Genomic DNA, 20508 nt, shown 5'->3' on the forward strand with positions numbered 1-20508 from the left:
GTTGCATTGCGCCAATATACCTTCAATATTTGTATCAATAGCAAAGATAAATGTAGCAAAAATTACTAAATACTTGAGTATAAGCAAACATTATCTCTTAATTGCTATATATTCCATAATTATCACAGCTTATGTCTGTTTAAAAATTTAACTTGAATTTTCTTAAAGATATTCGTAATATGGACGTTAGTAATGTTTCCGTGTGTGTGCTCTCGAAAAACAGGGGGCGTGATTATATACACTGCGTTTCACTTGAATAGCACACCGTACACATTGAAATTCTCCCACCTATATCTTTGTAGGAAAAAAAAAAATTTATATTGCTAATTTATAGCTTTTAATAAAAAATAAAAAATATTTCGATAAATTAAACGATTTCTTAAATACAACTTAAAAAATAAAATACTCAAAAAATATCGAACAAATTCTGTTTCACTAGAATAGCACATTTTTTAATAAATGTGGATTAGAAGAAAATTTAAATTTATCTATGGTTTCGAATAATGGGTTGAGCCTCCCTTGTATAAATTCATGTATCCTCTTAGGCATTGATTCGTACAAACTTTTCAAATAATTGAGAGAAATTGAAGTCCACGCTCGTTGAATGGCCTCAATAAGTTCGGCTTTTGTTGAAAATTGTTTTCCAGACTCGTAAACTTTTCTGGACAGCCATCTCCAAACATTCTCTATTATATTCAGGTCCGGCGAGTATGGTGGCCAATTCAAAACTGAGAAAGTTTTGGACTCTATCCACGATTTGACCAAACGGGCAGTATGTATTGGGGCGTTGTCATGTTGGAAAGTCCACGGCAATGAACCAAAAAGATTTTCAAAAGATGGAAAGGCCTTTTCTAGAACACCCTGATATGTTTTACCGTTCATAGTGGAACTTAAAAACTGAGGCTCACAGGTCCCATAATAGGAAATCGCACCCCATACCATAACTCCGCCGACTCGACTGTGTAATCGATCCCTCTAAATTAAACTTTTTCTCGTCAGAAAAACAACTCGCTTCCACTCGTTGCTCCATGCCATGTTATCTCGCCAAAATTTCAACCTCATTTCTTTCCGTGTAGAGTTAAGTGGTGTTTTTTTTAAATTTTAGTCGTTTTAGGTTATTTGATTCTGCAATAACACGCCATACAGTGGTCTTGCTAGCATGGACACCTACTTTAGCCCTAGTTTTTTCCACAGAATCATGCGAATTTGAAGCTTCTCTCAAAACAGCCCTCTTATCTGCATCAGACAGCACACCAGTTACACGCCCTTTCATGTTTTTCCATAGTTCGTCTCATTTTGAATAAAATTAGATATTGCCTTTCTGCTTTTAACAATTTTGTTGGATATTTCAGTCACAGAAAGCCCACAATCTATAAATGTTTTGATTTTATTTGTTCTTCGTTGGTTAAAGCTTTACAGCGACCCATTGTTATGGTAAATGAAATCAATTTGTTTGAAATATTTAAAAAATAATTTTTTACTTCGCGGCCAATCTTCCAGTAAATCCAATTTGACGAAATAAAACAATAAAAATTTGACGAAAATAAAACAACAACAACAAGCTCAACAAAGTTGAGAATATTCATAGATAAGCAAACAAGAATAAAAACAAGCGAGTGTGCTAATCAAGTGAAACGCAGTGTATATGCGTAAAGAAATTAAAGCGAATATTGTAGACTATCTAGTCAGTAATATAAAAATATGGACTTTAACAATAAAGGCCATTACTCGGTGGCAAAGGTCCTGAGCCAGATAAACAATTTTGCATGTAAATGCAACAACAACGATTTGAGCCAAATAAATCCAGATAGAAGTCTGGTTCTATTTGTGAGCAGCTTTGTTTAATTAGGGTTTCGATGTTCATTTGGCAGCACTAGTTTTGACAGGTAGAACTGTCAGTCTGATGTATCCATAAACAATTTGTTAGCCATATTTAAAAGCAATTTGTACAATTAGAAAGGAAAAAATGGAAAACTTTAAAAAGTATGTATAACAAAGATACATTTTATAAAATTTTAATAAATATTAACTATAAAAACTGTTGAATATTTTAGTGAAAGAAGAATTTGATCTAGAGCGTAGACAAGGGCTTCTTTAAATGCATACCTTGCGAGGAAAGAAGAGTTTTCCAATATTAGGAGGAAAAAATATGCTATGGAGAATGTGCTGATAGATTTGGAAAGCCAGGGTGTATTGGTGAGTTTTATGTTAACCCAAGATAGAAGTTTACTAAGTTCATTTTCTTCTTGTTATATTTCACAGAGTCAACCAACGACGGTGGAGATACTTTCGGCAAAATTAAAAAAATTTAGTAAGGGCATATAAACAGAGCGTTGACAATAATAGCAGGATAGGAGCAATGCCATGCAATGCTCCGTTTGCTGACTTGATGGAGGAAATATTTGGTTATAATGCATTTATATAAAATAACCACTCCATCAATTTACTAGGTCATCCTCTAAATCTTCCACCACAGGATTGCACACCTAGCTCTTCCAACGAAGGCGGAAACGAGAATTATTTTCCAAAATGTAATAAAAAAACAAGTATAACCTACGACGGCGTGCTAATAACATTTGTATCGATTAGGTTTTGTGGAACAATATTTTGCCTACTTCCAGAAGCAGCTTCGTTCCCCTTGCGGATGTTTATTGCTTACAGATTCTCTATCCTCTATCAAATTTTCGCCTTCAATGGTGTCGTATTCCAAACAGAAAATGTTATGAAGAATGCATCCACATATAATAATCCGAACGATCGATTGCAGGTCTGTATTTTCAGTGAAAGGCAATTCTGGTTGACGAATGTAAATAATTGAATTTGTTATGGATACGCATTTTCGGTGGAAGCAGTAAGGAAGGCGGTCGGCGTGATGTGTTGGTGCACAGTGGCTAGTCATTGTCGGCTGGGGCGGGTCCTTGCCAACCTTACTGTTCCTGCGCCATAAACAGAAAAAAGTTCCTATCATGCCTATCAAAAAACTCAGCTGTCAGATTCAAAAAAAACTGACAGAAGCGCAGAGACCGACTCAAAACGCTTATAAATTCAGACTAAAACAACATCCGGCCGAACCGGACGTCACGGACAGACCATTAACATTCCAAATTTAAATTCAAAAAAAATATCTAACGCAACAAAAAAAAAAATTACCGAACCGGAAATGACCGGTTACTACAAGTTCAAAATCAAAATAAAAAAACGGCTGAAAAATAAAAATACAAATAAAAGGGCCGAATATATCTTGGGGGCGCCGCGGGTTTTGTTGCGACGCCCGGTGCTTATACCCACCCTCAAAATCCATGGCCACCGACGCACCTAAATTTTCGGTGGCCCCTTACCTGGTAACCCTACGTGCCTTCTAAATAAATGGCGACGCCAGCATTCCCATATTATTTACAAGTTTATTCAAATTTCATTTTTACTAACGTATGTATGCTATAAAAGAAATATTTAAAGCTATACCTATATCTATGTCACCCCCTTTTTTCTTGACAAGGGTTATAAGCGCTTGGTGTGAGAAAAAAAAATTGTAAATAAACGTGCTTATGAATAGTAGATATATTACATACAAAGTAAAAATTTGGTTAAATGCCCGTTTTCGTTTCATTCACAAACCTATTCTAGGGCTGTACAGTTTGGATACAAATTCCGATAATTGGGGCCCCCTTACAAAATTAATATGTTGTTGTAGTAGAACTTATTTTTGAGTTTAACAAAATATCAATTCGGTATAACGCATAGTATAATGACACTAATATGTAATATGTACTAAGAAAATTTGTTATAAACGCAATTAAGATTAAATTTGGGGTTAATCATACTCCTCGAAGAAATTGTTTCACATATTCAAGTAAAACATAACTTTTAAATTTATAGGAAAATTAACGGAATCGTTTTACATGTTCAGGTAAAACGGGTACTTTTAAATTCATAGAAAAATTAATGAAATCGTTTTACATGTTCAGGTAAAACGTAAACTGTTTTGCATTTACCAGTCAGTGCTGGTATTGTTTTTCTTTTTTCTCTTGCTTCTAAGTTAATTAAACCTATCTACTTAACTTTACGTTACGTCTACCTTTTTTTTTTTTTGTATGGTATAATAAGTTAACTTAACTAACAAGTGGATGCAGCTTGCTCTCTTTAACTCAGGTATATGCATGTATGTATGTATTACGTGTTAAGATTCTATACTAGGGTGATAGCCTTGATGTTGAATATTTCATATTTCATATTTCATATCTTTATTAAGTCAAATGGTAACAACCTTACTGACTAGATTACAGGTTAACTTAGTACTAGTTTAACAATTTTAAAGTAAGATTTACTGAGATAAGTAATAAGACTCAATGCGTGCCTTAAACAGAGACCTTGGCATGGCAAAGTCCAGGTCAAGGCTTCTGGATAGGCGATTAAATTCTACAAGACCTCTTATAAGAGGTGCGAAACTGAAGTAATTCGAACGCAGCACTTCAACGCGGAATGTACTGTGAAAGCGGAGAGCTCTGTTAGGGACATTGAAATTCAACTGCCCAAGTAGTTCTGAGCAGTCAATGGCACCGGATATTATGTCAAAAATAAACATTACGTTTTGAACAAGACGTCTAACTTCAAGTGGCAAGACATTGATAAGCATGAATCTTGCATTGTAGGGTGGCAGGGGATTAACAAAGTGCAGAGGTTGAAGAGCAAATCGTATGAACTTGCGCTGAATTCTTTCAATTCTTAAAGAGTGTGAGGAGTATATGGGATTCCAGATGACTGATGCATACTCTAACTTGGAACGCACTAAGGCATTGTATAAGATTTTCCTGGTATATGGGTCCTTGAAATCCTTGGCATATCGTCGCAAGAAAGCTAAGTTGGTATAAGCCTTTGGTATGAGAAAGTTTACATGATTACAAAAAGTAAAAGATGAGTCAAAAATTACGCCAAGATCGCGAAACTCATTAATTGACGCAAGAGTTACATTTGAAATCGAGTACGCGAATGAAACCACATTCGTAGACTTAGTATACGTCATGTGGCAGCATTTATTAATATTGAGTCGCAGATTATTTTGACAGGCCCAATTATTTATAGCATTCAGATCTTCTTGCAGACGCAATGCATCAGAAGTACAGGAGATTCTCCGAAAGAGTTTTAAGTCGTCAGCATAAAGCAAATAATTCGAATTGTTTACGCATGAGCCAACATCATTAATAAACATTAAGAACAAAATAGGACCAAGGATGCTACCTTGTGGTACACCCGAAGTTGCTGAGAATTCATAAGACTTAGTTCTCTCGATTTCAACAAAAGATATTCTATTTTCCAAATAGGACTTCACCCACGACAGAAAGCTTGAGTGAAAGCCCATGTTTTCAAGTTTCCACAGAAGTAATTTGTGCGAAACTGTGTCAAAAGCCTTGGAAAAATCCGTATATATGGTGTCAACTTGACATCCATCCTTAAACGCAGAGACACAAAACTGAGAGTAGTAGTAGTCGAACGTCCCGCAATGAAACTATGCTGACATGGATCGACTATTTTATTTATAGCGAATGATACTTTGTTTTTAACTACCTTTTCAAAACGTTTTGAACATGTTGACAGTTTGGATATTGGCCTATAATTCTTTACTTCATTTTTATTGCCTGACTTGAAGATAGGAGTGATAGACACCAGCTTCCAGCGATCAACAAAAACTCCAGACGATAGCGAAATATTGAAAATGTGGCACAGTGGCACACAAAGAGAAATACTACACTTCTTAAAAAAAAAAAAGAGGACAATCCATCAATATCATTTTTGATTGAGGTCTGTAAGGAGGATATACCCAAGATAATATCGGTCTCAGACAAGGACAGAGACCCAAAGTCTAAAGGTTTGGGGCTATCAGTAAGATACCTGTTATCAAAGTTATCGGCCTCAACAACAAACGTAGATTTGAAAAAATCAGCAAAAAGATTTGCCGAATCGACCAAACTGTTGGAGCAAATGTCATTAAATTTGACACAGGTAGGTATATTAGAACAACCTTTCTTTGAACGAACATAGTTCCAAAAAGATTTAGGATTAACTTTCAACTCATCTTCAACTCTAGAAACGTATTTGTTGTACAAAAACTTATCAAGAACATTGAACTGCGTCATATAGGAAGTATACTGATCTTTAAAAACAGTATCGCTGGTATCCTTGTATAATTTAAAGTACTTATTTCTTTGATTTTTCAACTTTTTCAACCTAGTATTGTACCAGGGTAGTTTGTGAACTTTAACTGGTAGGAGAGAAAGATTCCTACTGAATATGTCAGCCATCTTTACCAGAAAAATGTCGAAACATTCAGTTGCATTTTTAGCAAAGAAAATAGATGTCCAGTCTATTTCAGATATGAGAGAGTTTAAGGATTCGTAATTTGCATCCTTAAAGTTATAGGCGCACTCATTATTATTTATATTGTTTTTCGGCACTAGGTCGAAGAATTCAATAGATAAATATAGGGCTACATGATGCATATCTGATTTATATATAGGAAACACACATTCAGTCAAGTGAGTTATGAGGTTCTCATCGACAAAAATTAGGTCCAAAATATTGTTTAACTGGTTCACGAAACTGTTAATCTGAATTAAATTGGCACTAAAAAGGGTGTCTAAAAAATTTATCTCATGGGGATGATGAACATTAGTAGGTGTTAAGATATCATCTTCTAGTAATTTCGACCAAACAACCTTGCTGAGATTAAAATCTCCCAGGACGCAAAAATTACTATCAACATTATATTTATATAGGTCAAATATATTATTAACATGAGCAAAGTAGAGCAAATCTGTGCTGCAAGGCGGAATGTACGAAACGCAGATAAATAAATTGCCAGAAGGCCCAGTAATACAGACACAAAGCTGGTCCAAGAGAGAGTCATCGTTAGAAAGCGGCACAAAAGAAGAGAGAAGAGAACGCCTTACAGCAATTAACACCCCACCGCCTCTGAGACGCCCTGTTTTGATAGGGTCTCTATCCTTTCGATAAGTTTGAAACAGACTATGATCAAAAAATTCTGAGTCAGAGAAGTCATTATTAAGCCAAGTCTCAACAATGACGTAGACATCATAGTCGCACCGTGAAGTGGCTAAAAATATATCTTTAGTTTTCGTTCTCAACCCAGATATATTCTGATAATAGATATTTATACTTTTTTTAATATTACCGCATATAGCTAAGGTTTTGCAGTTGAGCCCTGTGCTTTTTGAAAAAAACGGAATGGTTTAATTTTGACGTCCGATGGCCATAGCGAAGACTCAAGAAGCTTATTATATATTGAAGGCGAGACTCCAAGTTTAAAATTACATCTTGATAACAAACTCGAGTCTGCATCTTTCTTTATTAATTTAAAACAATGAATTAATGAAGGCGAGATGTTTGCATTATGTGAGACATAGTCGACAATATCGCTAGAGTTTACCGTCGGCTTAAAAGACGACAAATGCAACCATTTCAATCGAACAGCTAAGCTAAGATTTGCGTTTGAATTGCTACCTACGACAATGGTGGGTGCTTTTATGAACTTATTTGAAGTATTATTATTATTGTTAGATGCTAAGCTAGAATTATAATTAGATGTTAGGTTAGTAGCGACTGATCCCTGACGGCCAAAGGCTACAACCCCGGAATACCCAGTTTTATTATTGGCAGGTGCAGCAGAACTGATATTTGCATCAGAACAAGCGGCAGCGCCACTAAAAGAACTGGATGAGGAAGACAAATCAACAATAGCACAATGAACATTTGGCACAGCTGAGTTGTTGTTAGTGCTATCATCTGTTGGTTGTTTTGTATTTTCTGTCGTATCATCTTCGCAAGTTTATTTGCTTGTTACGCCTGACTGAATTGCTTTTGCATTTTCGAGAGAGGCTGCCTGTATTGTTTTCGCAGCCTTAACAGCTTTCGAGTTAATTTTGCTTGTAGAGCCAGCCAACTCATTGCCTTTGCCTTTGCCCTTTTTTTGTATATTAACAATATATGTTGTTGCAGAGTCAAAAAAAAAAAAAATTAAAGAACAAGGTTGAGACTACAAATACGTATATTTAGTTCAGTATTGGAACGAACTCACCGCTTCAACCGCTGATATTCGTTGTCGAAATTGGGATGGCCGCAGGCCTGTGTTCGCTGCCCTGTGGTTGTTATTGTAGCTGGTATTGTTATAGTCCGTACGGTCGTAGCTGATACGGTTGCGCTAGCATTGTTATAGCCGGTATAGTCGTAGCTGATAAGGATGCGGCTAGTATTGTTGTAGCCGTTATGGTCGTAGCTGATAGGGTTGCGCTAGCATTGTCATAGCCGGTATAGTCGTAGCTGATAAGGATGCGGCTAGTATTGTTGTAGCCGTTATGGTCGTAGCTGATAAGGTTGCGGCTAATATTGTTGTCGGTGGTGCCCGTGATAATAGTAGGCGCCGTTGGTGGTGGTTGGCGCTTTGGGTCGAGGTAACCGAGTGAACCGGGTGGCGATAAAGCTTCGTGCTACCCTTTACGAGCCGGATGACTTGGCTCTTTGACGTTGATTGTATTACGCGGCAGCGTACTGCTGGTCCTGGAGGCAGAGGTGGTGTCGGACGCTTTTCCGCAGATGGTAGGGTTCTTCGTAAACATAGAGGAAGTGGTTTATCTCACTAGGTGTGACTGCGAACGCCGACCTACTTCAACTGGATCTTGTGTCCACGCAATACAACCGGTGCAAGGTTTATTACCACCCAAAATAGACGCGTAGAAACGAGATTTGTCGAACGAACGGTTTCGGTGCTTTGCGCTATCGACTCTTTCCTAGTTTCTCGACAATCACCTGCTTATGCGCACCGCCGGCGAGGATGTTTTGTGATTAGTTGAGTATCGTTGCGGATGCGCAGTGAGCAATAAGGTTACCAAAGCAGTGTAGTTGAGTATCGTTGGGGATGCGAAGTGAGCACTAAGGTTACTAAAGCAGTATATTGGCGGAACTTGACGCCTTTGCTGCTGAAGTTATGCCCCTAGATGTTATATATCCCGTTTGTATAATTGTAGGGTCGCGAAAATTTCGCTCACGCAATTTTTCACCTTTTCTCTTTTTCTTCTTGCCGGAAACTCATGGCAATTGTCGCTAGTGATGGCCCGTCTTTCTTTTTTCCTTGTTTTTCGATACTTCTTGCCGCCACTTTCGCCCCATCACTAGGGGTGTTCGCGCGAATACGCTCCCAAGTGGATCGTAGTCGTAGACCGTAGCAGCAGACCGTAACAAACCTGCTTCGCTTTGAAGACCTGACGATGAAGCGAACAGGAAACCGGATCATCTGTGGGAAGCCACTGCCAGGGATCTCCGACGACAAGCAACGTGGGGCACGACTCACCCCTGAGATAAGGGTCTCAAAGTCCTGCTACGAAGCTAGCCGGGCAACATAGGTCCGTCAAAAAAAAACTAAGTCAAGTTGGGAATTAATTCTGTTTCCTAGTTTAAAAGGGCTTTGCGGCAATTAGACATTTGTTATGGAGAACTCGTCAAAACTCCGAAAGATGATTTCTAGTGGGTATTGCTCCCACAGGAAGGCAAAACAAAAAAAAAGGTGTAGACATTTTGATCTGGAGAACTCGTCCAAACTCCGAAAGGCTAGTCCGACCTAAGCGTGGACTGCCAGGGTGTTCACGGTCCTCGGTGAGCACGCGCGTGAACATCCTATGAGGTCAGTGCTCGGGGAGAATACTGGCGAGATGTCCCCGACCGCCAAAACGCCCAGGCAAAAAAAAAAAAAGGTCCAATTGGTAGAAAAAAAGTCAAATTGTAATTAGGCAAAGAAACGTTCTTTCTGGTTCATTGCGGACGAATGTCCGAAGCGTGAAAGCGACCTATCAATTTCCCGTTTAGGTGTTCGAGATCATACAGTGCATTGCCTATTTTTCAAAGCACGCGACAATTCACTTATTTTGGTAGGAATTTGGCGTTAATGCTCTGTTTGAAGTTACTTAAGACAAAGTTTCTCCGAAAAACTTCCTGACCTTCCTTATAGTTGACTTGCCTAGAGCGCTTGTTATAGGTGGTTACTCCCCTATCCTTGGCCTGATCTAAATTTCTACGGATCTGCTCACGAATATTAGTCAACTGGTCAGCTCGGCTTACTACCGTAACCAGGTCTTCCCGAAGGCTGCCGAGTTTCCCTAAAATGTTGTACGTTGAGGCATCTTGGACCATATTTTGGCCATATAATGCAAAGTATGGAGAACACTGAATCGCCGTATGAAAATCACTTCTCAAAACTGATAAAATCTCGGGTATATGCTTATCCCAATAGGTATGGTCAGGTTTATCTTTCAGGAAAATCCTAATCTTCGAAACAATTTCTCTATTACCGCGCTCGGATGCGTTTGCTTGGGGAGAATATAACCCCGTCCTCACGTGCGTCACCCCGTAATTTGCAAAAAATTGGTTCATTTCCTTCGAGATAAACTGTTTACCATTGTCACTGTGAATAAACTCAGGGACCCCTACAGCCGGAAAAATTTCTGAAGCGAAGTAATTTATAACGTTTACAGTGGTGGCTCTCTGCATGGGCTTTGGCCAAACGTATTTTGAAAAATGGTCTAGTACTATGAAAAGAAATTGATTTCGTCGCTTAGATCTCGGATACGGCCCTAGGAAATCGCAATATAATCGCTGAAATAGCCTCTCGGATACAAAGGTATTTTCTATAGGCGGTGTCGACTGCTGATTAGTAGGTTTTACTGATTTGCAGGTATCACAACGCTGGACGTAGTCCCTGACGTCCTTAGCCTGCTGCGGCCAGAAGTACTTCTGCCTAACACGTTTTAAGGTTTTCTGCCACCCGCCATGGTAACTCCGGTTAGCGTCATGTGCTAATCTCACTGCTTCCTCAGTCAACCCTTTCGGCAACCATAATCGCCACAGCGAGTCTTCTTCCCCTTCCACTCCGTTACGAAATTTAACTCGTTTGAAAATTACCCCGTCCACCACTCGTAAATCCGGAAGCGATTCCTCATTTTCGGTGACGGTCCGAATTAAGTCAAAATATTCGTTGCTGCTAAATTCGGGAGAGACTAAATCTATTTCCCCGGGTATGGTAGTGAAAGACAACTCATCGGCATCAAACCGCGACAGCGCATCAGGTACTACATTCAGGGTGCCTTACGATGTTCTATTTTAAAGTCGTATCTTTGCAGTAAGAGCGACCACCTCGCCAACCTCCCGCTCAAGTCCTTTTGTGTCATTAACCACTTTAGACTGGAGTGGTCCGTGATGATACGAAACGGTAATCCCTCCACATAGGGTCGGAAACGCTTTACACTGATTATGGCGGCGAGACATTCCAGCTCGGTTACCGTGTAATTGCGTTGAGCATTATTCAGTTTTTTCGACACAAACGCGATCGGATGCTCAGCGCCCTCGTCATCGACCTGGAACAACACTCCGCCAACACCTATTTTGGAAGCGTCGCATTGTATCACGAATTCCCTTGAAAAGTCTGGTTGGGCCAAGACAGGGGCGGAACTCAACGCTACTTTTAGCTTTTCGAAGGCCTCTATAGCTTCAGAGGTAAGCTTGAACGGGCTTGCTGACTTTCGGATACAGTCGGTCAAGGGACCTGCCAAGTCAGCAAAATTGGTAATAAACGTCCTGTACCAATTCGCCATGCCCACAAACCTACGCACTTGCCGAGGGGATTTAGGGATCGGGAAGTTTTGCATTGCTCCTATTTTTCCCGGATCCACTTTCAGACACCCGCTGCCTATCAAGTACCCTAAGTAGCGTATTTCCTTCTGACAAAATTTACTTTTCTTCACGTTTATTGTCAGCCCTGCGTCTCTCAAACATTGGGCCACTTCCGCTAGCAATTTCAGGTGGTCTTCAAAATTAGTGCTGCATACCATCAGGTCGTCCAGATAGACAAAGACGTTCTCTCGCAAACGCGAAGGGATTGCCTTGTCCATCAGCCTACTCATAGTCTGTGGTCCATTGCACAGACCAAATGGCATTACTTTGAAGTGGTACAGAGGCCTCCCCGGAACTGCGAATGCTGTTTTTTCCTTGGAGGACTCTGTCAATTTGATCTGGAAGAACGCGTCCTTCAGATCAATGCCACTAACAAAATGCGTATCCTTGTAGTGATAAAATCCCCCATTTTAATACATAACGACACATCTGGTAACGCCATTGCGGACAATGCAAGATTTGACATTGTGAATGGTGCACTTTGTAAGAAAGAGTAGGAAGCATGTTCACAGCATATTCTAATAAGTAGTCAGCTTTTGTAATACGATGTGTAAGACAGTATGGTGTATATAATGAAATATAAAAATGACGAATGGCCATAGTGCCATCGACATTTTTATGTTTCGCCGGCATTCATTATAATTTCATACAACCAAGTGATTAGAAGCAACTTTTATAGTAGTGAATTTAAATAATTAAATAAAGTTAATTATCAAACCCAACAAGGGGGATCATTTTTATTATTGAAAGAATCGGCACCATAAAAACGATAACATGGGATTTAATCCCAAGTAACCACGGGTGAGTTAATTTTGCTCGGCTGGCGAATCCGGGCGCAATATGGCGACCGTGAGAATGGGCACCAGTGCAACAATATGGAGGCGGCGCCGTCCCAGACAGCAAAAGGACAACCGAAGTTGTTCACCGTGAGGCTGGAGCCTCGTTCATTTTTTTTTGGCATCGGAACGAACCGGACGTCTAGTAAGTGGTGAGTGAGAATTTTTTTCAAGTGGACAGAAGACAAAAGTGTGTGTGGTGCGATAAACGTGCAAAATTAAAAATTCAATTTTCTAATAAATTTCAATACTTAAATTGCTAATTAAAATTCTAACCTACGGCTTAATTTTTTAAATAAATTCAACTAAATTTCTTCTAAATAAATTTTCAATAAACTGCAACACAATTTTCTAATTAAAATTCAACCTAAAATTTTCTAAAATAAAATTTCACTAATCTACGATATATTTTTCTAAATGGAATTCAACTAATTTTTAACACATAATTTTCTAAATACATTTTTAATAAACTACCGTGCAATTTCCTAATTAAAACTCAATAAAACCTCAATATGCAATTTTCTAAAATAAAATTCTACTAAAGTACGATATAATTTCCTACATAATTTTCTATCTAAATTCTACTAAACTACGATATAATTTCTTAAAATAAAATATAACAAACCTAAAATATGTTCTTCTAGTACAAATTTAAACAATTCTACGATTCAATTTTACAAATCATATTTAAAAACGACAATACAAATTTTCTACATTAAATTAATTAACCGCAAAAACAATTCCACTGATCAAAATTTAACAAAAGAAAAATTCAACAAAATTAAGATACAATTTAATAATGAAAATTCAACGCACAATTTCACAAATTTTCATAACGGCACTCGCACCACGCCACGCATAAGGGCGAAGGTAACGGCACCCAACAACATACAAAATTCTCCACCACCACCAACTTTAACACACGAAGACACACACCAGTAGCAACAACAACACCAGCAGCAACAACACCAGCAGCGATTCAGGTCTGCCAGCGCAGCAGCAGCAGTGACAAAAATAAGTATACATATATGTATTAAACATTCTTTTGCCTACGGGTACTTTTTCGCTAAAATTATATATGTAGGTATATTAAAAATTAAAATTTCATATTAAATATCTCCGTATTCCAACTAAATTAACTTCTCATTCAATATAAATTTTGGATTTTTTTTTGACAATACATAAGTGGTTTTCGGAAAAACCAATCAATTTTTCGGTGCATGCGGTGGTTCCGTTAAAAACCAAATTTTTTTTTATTACATGCGGTGGTTCCGTGAAAAACCAATTCAATTTTTATTACATGCGGTGGTTCCGAGAAAAACCAAATTGAGATTTTTCTGAATAAAGCGGTGCGTCCGTGAGTACATTTAAAGATTTTTACCTATTCATATACATAATTTTGAGCCATTTTAAAATCAATTACTTTCATAGATCTTTCATAAAAATTCACTGCAGTTTCAATTAATTCCTCTACTAAATTGTTAAATATTTCCTTAATTTTTTTTCTTCGCTCTTTTTCCTCAACAATTTAACTTCGAATACAAATTCAACATTCAAGCAAGTGCTTTAGTAATTTCATATGTACAACCTTAGAAGTGGTAGACAAGTGAAAAAAACCAGGAAAATAGATTTTCTTTATCGACAGATTTTCCAGGCTTCGAAAATTCTTCCATTAAAAATTCAACTTCTAATTTAGCTCCAAATCTTAACGATTCAAATAGTGAAATTTTAACTTCTTCTACTTTAAAACAAAATCCTAACGACCCAAATAGTGCAAACTTAGTTAATCCTTCTTCTAACGAAAACCCAGATCTCAACGATCCAATTAGTACAAACGTGGCCTCATCTTCTGCTAATTCAGCTCCAGATCTTAACGATCAAATCATGGCAACTCCAGAGGAAAAGAGAATTTTTATTAACACATGTGCTAATTCTATTAGAGAAAACTACAGTGGTGATCCACTAGCACTTGATTCTTTTATAGACAAAATTGAATTACTCGAACAATTCGCTACTGCAGATTTAACCGATACTTTTATAGCGTTCTTGAAATCAAAATTAGAGGGTAAAGCTCGTGAAGCAATACCAACACAAGTAGCTTCAGTCAACGAAATTAAAACAGCTTAACGTAATAGGATCAAACCAGACAACTCGAAAGTTGTAGCAGGGAGAATTGCAGCGTTGCACGTTAGCGGTAACAATTATACAGATTTTGCCAAAAAAGTTGAAGATTTAGCTGACTCACTTGAGCGGTCTCTTATTATTGAAGGGATCACTCAAACGAAAGCTCATGAAATGGCAGTCGAACAAACTGTTAACGTGTGTCGTCTAAATGCAAAATCCAATTTAGTAAAAACCATTTTAGCCTCAACGGCATTTACTGATCCGAAAGACGTAGTAGCAAAATTAATTGTAGGACAAAACAACGAAGTAACTGAGCATCAGGTTTTAGCTTTTAGATCACGTGGTAACAGTACATTTAGAAATTCACGTGGTAGTTATCGAGGTTTTTACCCAAACCGCGGCTATACTGGTTATAGAAATAATAACAGTTCATTTTCACACAACAGTAATTATAACGGTAATAATAATCAAAGATACAGGAATTATCACGGAAATAGATATCAAAATAATCACAATAATAATGCGCGTCCAAATACCAACTCTAATCCAAACAATAGTAACAATAGAAACAACAATTCGAGATCAGCCAATGGTAGAGGTCGAAACGCAAACGTTCGCGCTTTAAACGCCAGTGCCCCTCAGGAGCGAACACTGAGGGAGGACGAATTAAGCGAGTAAGCGAACTTCCCTCACCAATAGCCATCTATTGTTTAAATTTAAATTACTCTGATTTTATAGAATTACAACTAAACGAGTCCCAAAAATTTTGTTCTTTCCTAGTAGACACTCAAGCCGACATTTCCTTAATAAAAATATCATGTCTAGACAGAAATATTCTCTTAAATACGAACGACATTATTAACATTACCGGTGTCACTTCTAATTCAGTTTCCACTTTAGGTAAAATTACAGCAAATTTAAATTTTTCAAACTTTTCTATTAAACATACTTTACACGTAGTAAATGAAGACTTTAATATTCCATCCGATGGCATACTGGGTAAAGATTTTCTGAAAATTAACAAATGCATTATTAATTATGAAAGAAATAGTATTTCCTTTTGGGTAGGTAATGAAAAAGTCGCGATACCAATCCTGCACGGAACAGAAAGCGACAGTTGTATCATTCCACCAAGATGCGAAATATTCAGACTTTTTGATTTAGGAGATTCACCCGAACCACTTTTCGTGGACTCGCAGGAAATCGAAAAAGGTGTTTTCACAGCTAGGTGCATTGTTAATTCCAGTAACCCAATTATTAAAGTTATAAATACCACGGATGATATAAAGTGTGTCAAAAGAAAAAGTATTCAGACAGAAAAACTTTCAAACTATAATGTTTATACAATTAACAAGACAGAAACAGAAGACAAACGTACGAAAAAACTAACTTCGATTTTAAAAAATCAAATACCTCAACATGCTCATAGTAAATTAATTGACCTTTGCATAGATTATGCCGACATTTTCGCTCTTGACACGGACAAAATGACTTTAAATAACTTTTACGAGCAAAAACTAAGATTGACAGACAACGATCCGGTATATGTTAAAAACTATAGATTGCCATACTCTCAACGCGAAGAAATAAATCGCCAAGTAAATAAATTGTTAGACAATGATTTGATTGAACCTAGTTATTCGAATTACAATAGTCCTTTGATTGTAGTCCCAAAGAAAGATACTAATGGTCAAAAAGCATATCGTATGTGCGTAGATTTTCGCGCGGTAAACAAAAAGCTCATTGCTGATAAATTTCCACTAGCTAGAGTTGACAATCTTGGCAGGGCAAAGTATTTTTCAACATTAGATCTTTTTTCAGGATTTCATCAAATCCCCTTGCATCCTGACTCTCGTGACATCACGTCATTCAGCACTGATCGTGGCGCATTTAGATGGAAAGTGCTTCCATTCGGCTTAAATATAGCACCTAACTCATTCTCACGAATGATGACCATAGCTTTTTCGGGTATACCACCCAATGTAGCATTTTTGTACGTCGACGATATTATCGTCATAGGGTGTAGCGAAGCACACCACATTAAAAATCTTTCAAAAGTCTTCGATACTTGTAGATATTTTAACCTCAAACTTAACCCAAATAAATGCAACTTTTTACGACCAGAAGTTACATTTTTAGGTCATAAATGTTCAGCCAAAGGTTTGTTGCCAGACGACTCTAAGATAAACGCAATTAAAAAATATACAAAACCGACTGACAAAGACGCGGTACGACGATTCGTCGCGTTTGCAAACTATTACAGACGGTTTATACCTAATTTTGCGTCTCTGGCAGCGCCTTTAAATCGATTAAGCAGAAAAAGAGTTGAATTTGTATGGGATGTTGAGTGCGAAAGAGCATTTTTATCTTTGAAAGCAGCGTTAGTTTCACCAAAATTACTTCAATATCCAGATTTTACTAAACAATTCATTATTACAGTTGATGCTTCCACAACTGGATGTGGCGCTATTCTGAGTCAAGAACAGCAAGGTAGTGATTTACCAATTTGTTTCGCTTCTAAAGCAATTAATAAAGCCGAACAGAAAAAACATATTATAGAATTAGAGCTTTTAGCTATTTACTTTGCAATCAAGCAATTTCGACCATATGTGTATGGTACCCATTTCATTGTAAAATCAGACCATAGACCTCTAGTATACTTATTCAAAATGAAAGACCCATCTTCAAAACTTTCAAGAATAAGACTGGAACTATCTGAATATAACTTTACTATTGTATATATAAAAGGTAAATCAAACGTTTGTGCTGATGCACTATCGCGTATAACAATCGATGAGATTAAAGAAGCTAATAAACAAATTTTGGCAGTACAGACAAGAGCCATGACAAAAAAGGCAAACGACAAACATTTACACAGAAAAACAGACAAAACCGACGAAAAACAACTTACTTTACATGTCTACGACAAATTTTCATTCAATTTTTCGAAAAAAGTCCCACGAATAAGATCTGCAATTACGTACGATAAAAATAATAAAACAACAAATTTAAGAATTTTTGCGCATATTAAACATAAGAAACTCGAGTTACTTAGTTTTGAGCTTGTTAACGAATTAATGACTTTAGAGAAATTACTTTCGAGGCTTGAATCAGAAGCCGGCAAACGCAAAATTAAGCAGATTGAATGGCCTAAAAACGATATTATGTTCGAACATTACACTATTACAAATTTCAAAAATATTGGAAATAAAATTTTAAAATCATTAGAAATTATATTAACAGATCCAGTGGAGACAGTAACAGATGAAGATACAAAATTAAAACTTATGAAAATTTACCATAATGATCCCATTTCCGGTGGACATTGCGGAATGAAAAGACTTTACGCAAAATTGCGAACAAAATTTTATTGGAAGAACATGACTCGCGATATATCGAAATATATCAAAAATTGTAAGGATTGTCTCTTAAACAAGGTTAAACCTAAAACAAAAGAAAAACTTGTTTTAACACCAAATCCTTGTAAACCATTTGATATACTAGTAATTGACACAATAGGACCCCTACCTGAGTCCAAATATGGTAACAAGTTTGCACTTACCATGATTTGCGACATGACTAAATATCTGGTAACAGTCGCTGTACCAGACAAATCGGCAAAAACAATCGCTTCAGCTATTTTTGAAGGATTCATTTTAACTTACGGCACAATGAATGCCATAAAATCAGATTTAGGTACTGAATTTAAAAATGAATTATTCGAAGAATTAACAAAGCTTTTAAACATTAACCATAATTTTTCAACTGCATACCATCATGAAACTGTTGGCACGATTGAACGTAATCATAGAGTGTTTAATGAATACTTACGTGCATATCTAAAAGAAAATTTTTCTGATTGGGATGTTTATTTAAAATATTTTACCTTCCTACACAACACTACGAGTAGCACAGTTTTCGACAATTAATTTTCGCCTTACGAGTTATTTTTTGGAAAAAAGGCAACTTTGCCTAATGAATTAACAAAAGAAAAAATTGACCCGATTTATAACGTCGAAAACTATGCCAAAGAAGTTAAGTTTAGGATGCAGAAAACGCACAAAATGGCACAAAACCTAATTAACAAAAATAAATTACAAAGTAAAAATTTGTACGATAAAACGGCACGACCTTTAATTATAAAAATCGGAGATAGAGTACTTTTACAAAAAGAACCACATCATAAACACGAAAATATTTATCAAGGTCCGTTCATCATTACTAAAATTAACGAACCTAACGTAACTATTTTCGATGAAGTCAAAAACAAAGAAAAAGTGGTACATAAAATCGCCTAAGTAAAGTAAACTAACATTGCTTCAATATTTTTACTTTAAATTTGAAAAAAAAAACAAATCCAAAATTTTCTTACTAGAATTTAAGCAGCCACGAAGGCAAAAAAATTCTTAAACAAAACAAAAACAAAAACACAAAATTTTGTATATTCAAAATACATATTTAATATGGAATACAAAATGTAAAACTTTAAATTGAATATGTAAAACACAAATATTTACAAAAAAAAAGAGAAACATTCAACATATTTTGTCATAAATTAAAAAAAATTATTAATATTTATACCTTTCATTTAAGTTACAATGAACTATAAAAATTTAACTAAAATCTAACTACTCGATGTATAAAATCTTTTTTCAATTATTAATAAAAATGGTTCCGAACCAACGAATTAAAAAGGGGAGGTACACCCTAATATAAATATATAATCGTTTGTTCGCAACAATGTTTATAAGTTTTTGGCCAAAGAAGAATGTGACAAAATTGATCACTTTGTCAATTCTTCTTTTCCCCAAAAAGGGTGATGTAGTGATAAAATCCCCCATTTTAATACATAACGACACATCTGGTAACGCCATTGCGGACAATGCAAGATTTGACATTGTGAATGGTGCACTTTGTAAGAAAGAGTAGGAAACATGTTCACAGAATATTCTAATAAGTAGTCAGCTATTGTAATACGATGTGTAAGACAGTATGGTGTATATAATGAAATATAAAAATGACGAATGGCCATAGTGCCATCGGCATTTTTATGTTTCGCCGGCATTCATTACAATTTCATACAACCAAGTGATTAGAAGCAACTTTTATAGTAGCGGTGATTGTGAATTTAAATAATTAAATAAAGTTAATTATCAAACCCAACAAGGGGGATCATTTTTATTATTGAAAGAATCGGCACCATAAAAACGATAACATGGGATTTAATCCCAAGTAACCACGAGTGAGTTAATTTTGCTCGGCTGGCGAATCCGGGCGCATTTTCCTTTAGTCTGCTCAATAAGCCGTTGATATGATGAAGAGGGTATGAGTCCTTCTTAGTCACCGCGTTGACCTTCCTCGAATCTATGCACAGCCTAACTTTACCTGGTTTCCGGACCAGTACTACAGGACTACACCACGGGGAGTTTGATTCTTCTATAACTCCTAACTCGAGTAACCTGTCTTGTTCGCTAAAAGCTTCGGCTTGCCTCGGTGGCGAAAGAGGGAAATGTTTGCTTTTTATGGGAACGGCATCACCGGTGTCAATGTGATGCTCCACTAATTTAGTTTGCCCTAGGCCTAACTTCTCGTACGAAGGAAACGTCTCGATGACCTTTTGCAATTCCAATTTCCGGTCCAATGACAATTCATGGAGGTTAAGTTCCTCTTCCTTTTCAAGTCTAATCTCTATGCACTCTACGCTTGGGAATATTTCGGGAGCTAACGCAAATGCTCTCCAAAAATCTACCCCGAAATAGGCTTCTTGGAGAAGTGAAGGGACAAGGTAAAAACGAATAACCTTTGTGATATTTTTAAA

This window comes from Eurosta solidaginis, chromosome 5 (genome assembly GCF_040869045.1).
Source record: "Eurosta solidaginis isolate ZX-2024a chromosome 5, ASM4086904v1, whole genome shotgun sequence".
NCBI lineage: Eukaryota > Metazoa > Arthropoda > Insecta > Diptera > Tephritidae > Eurosta > Eurosta solidaginis.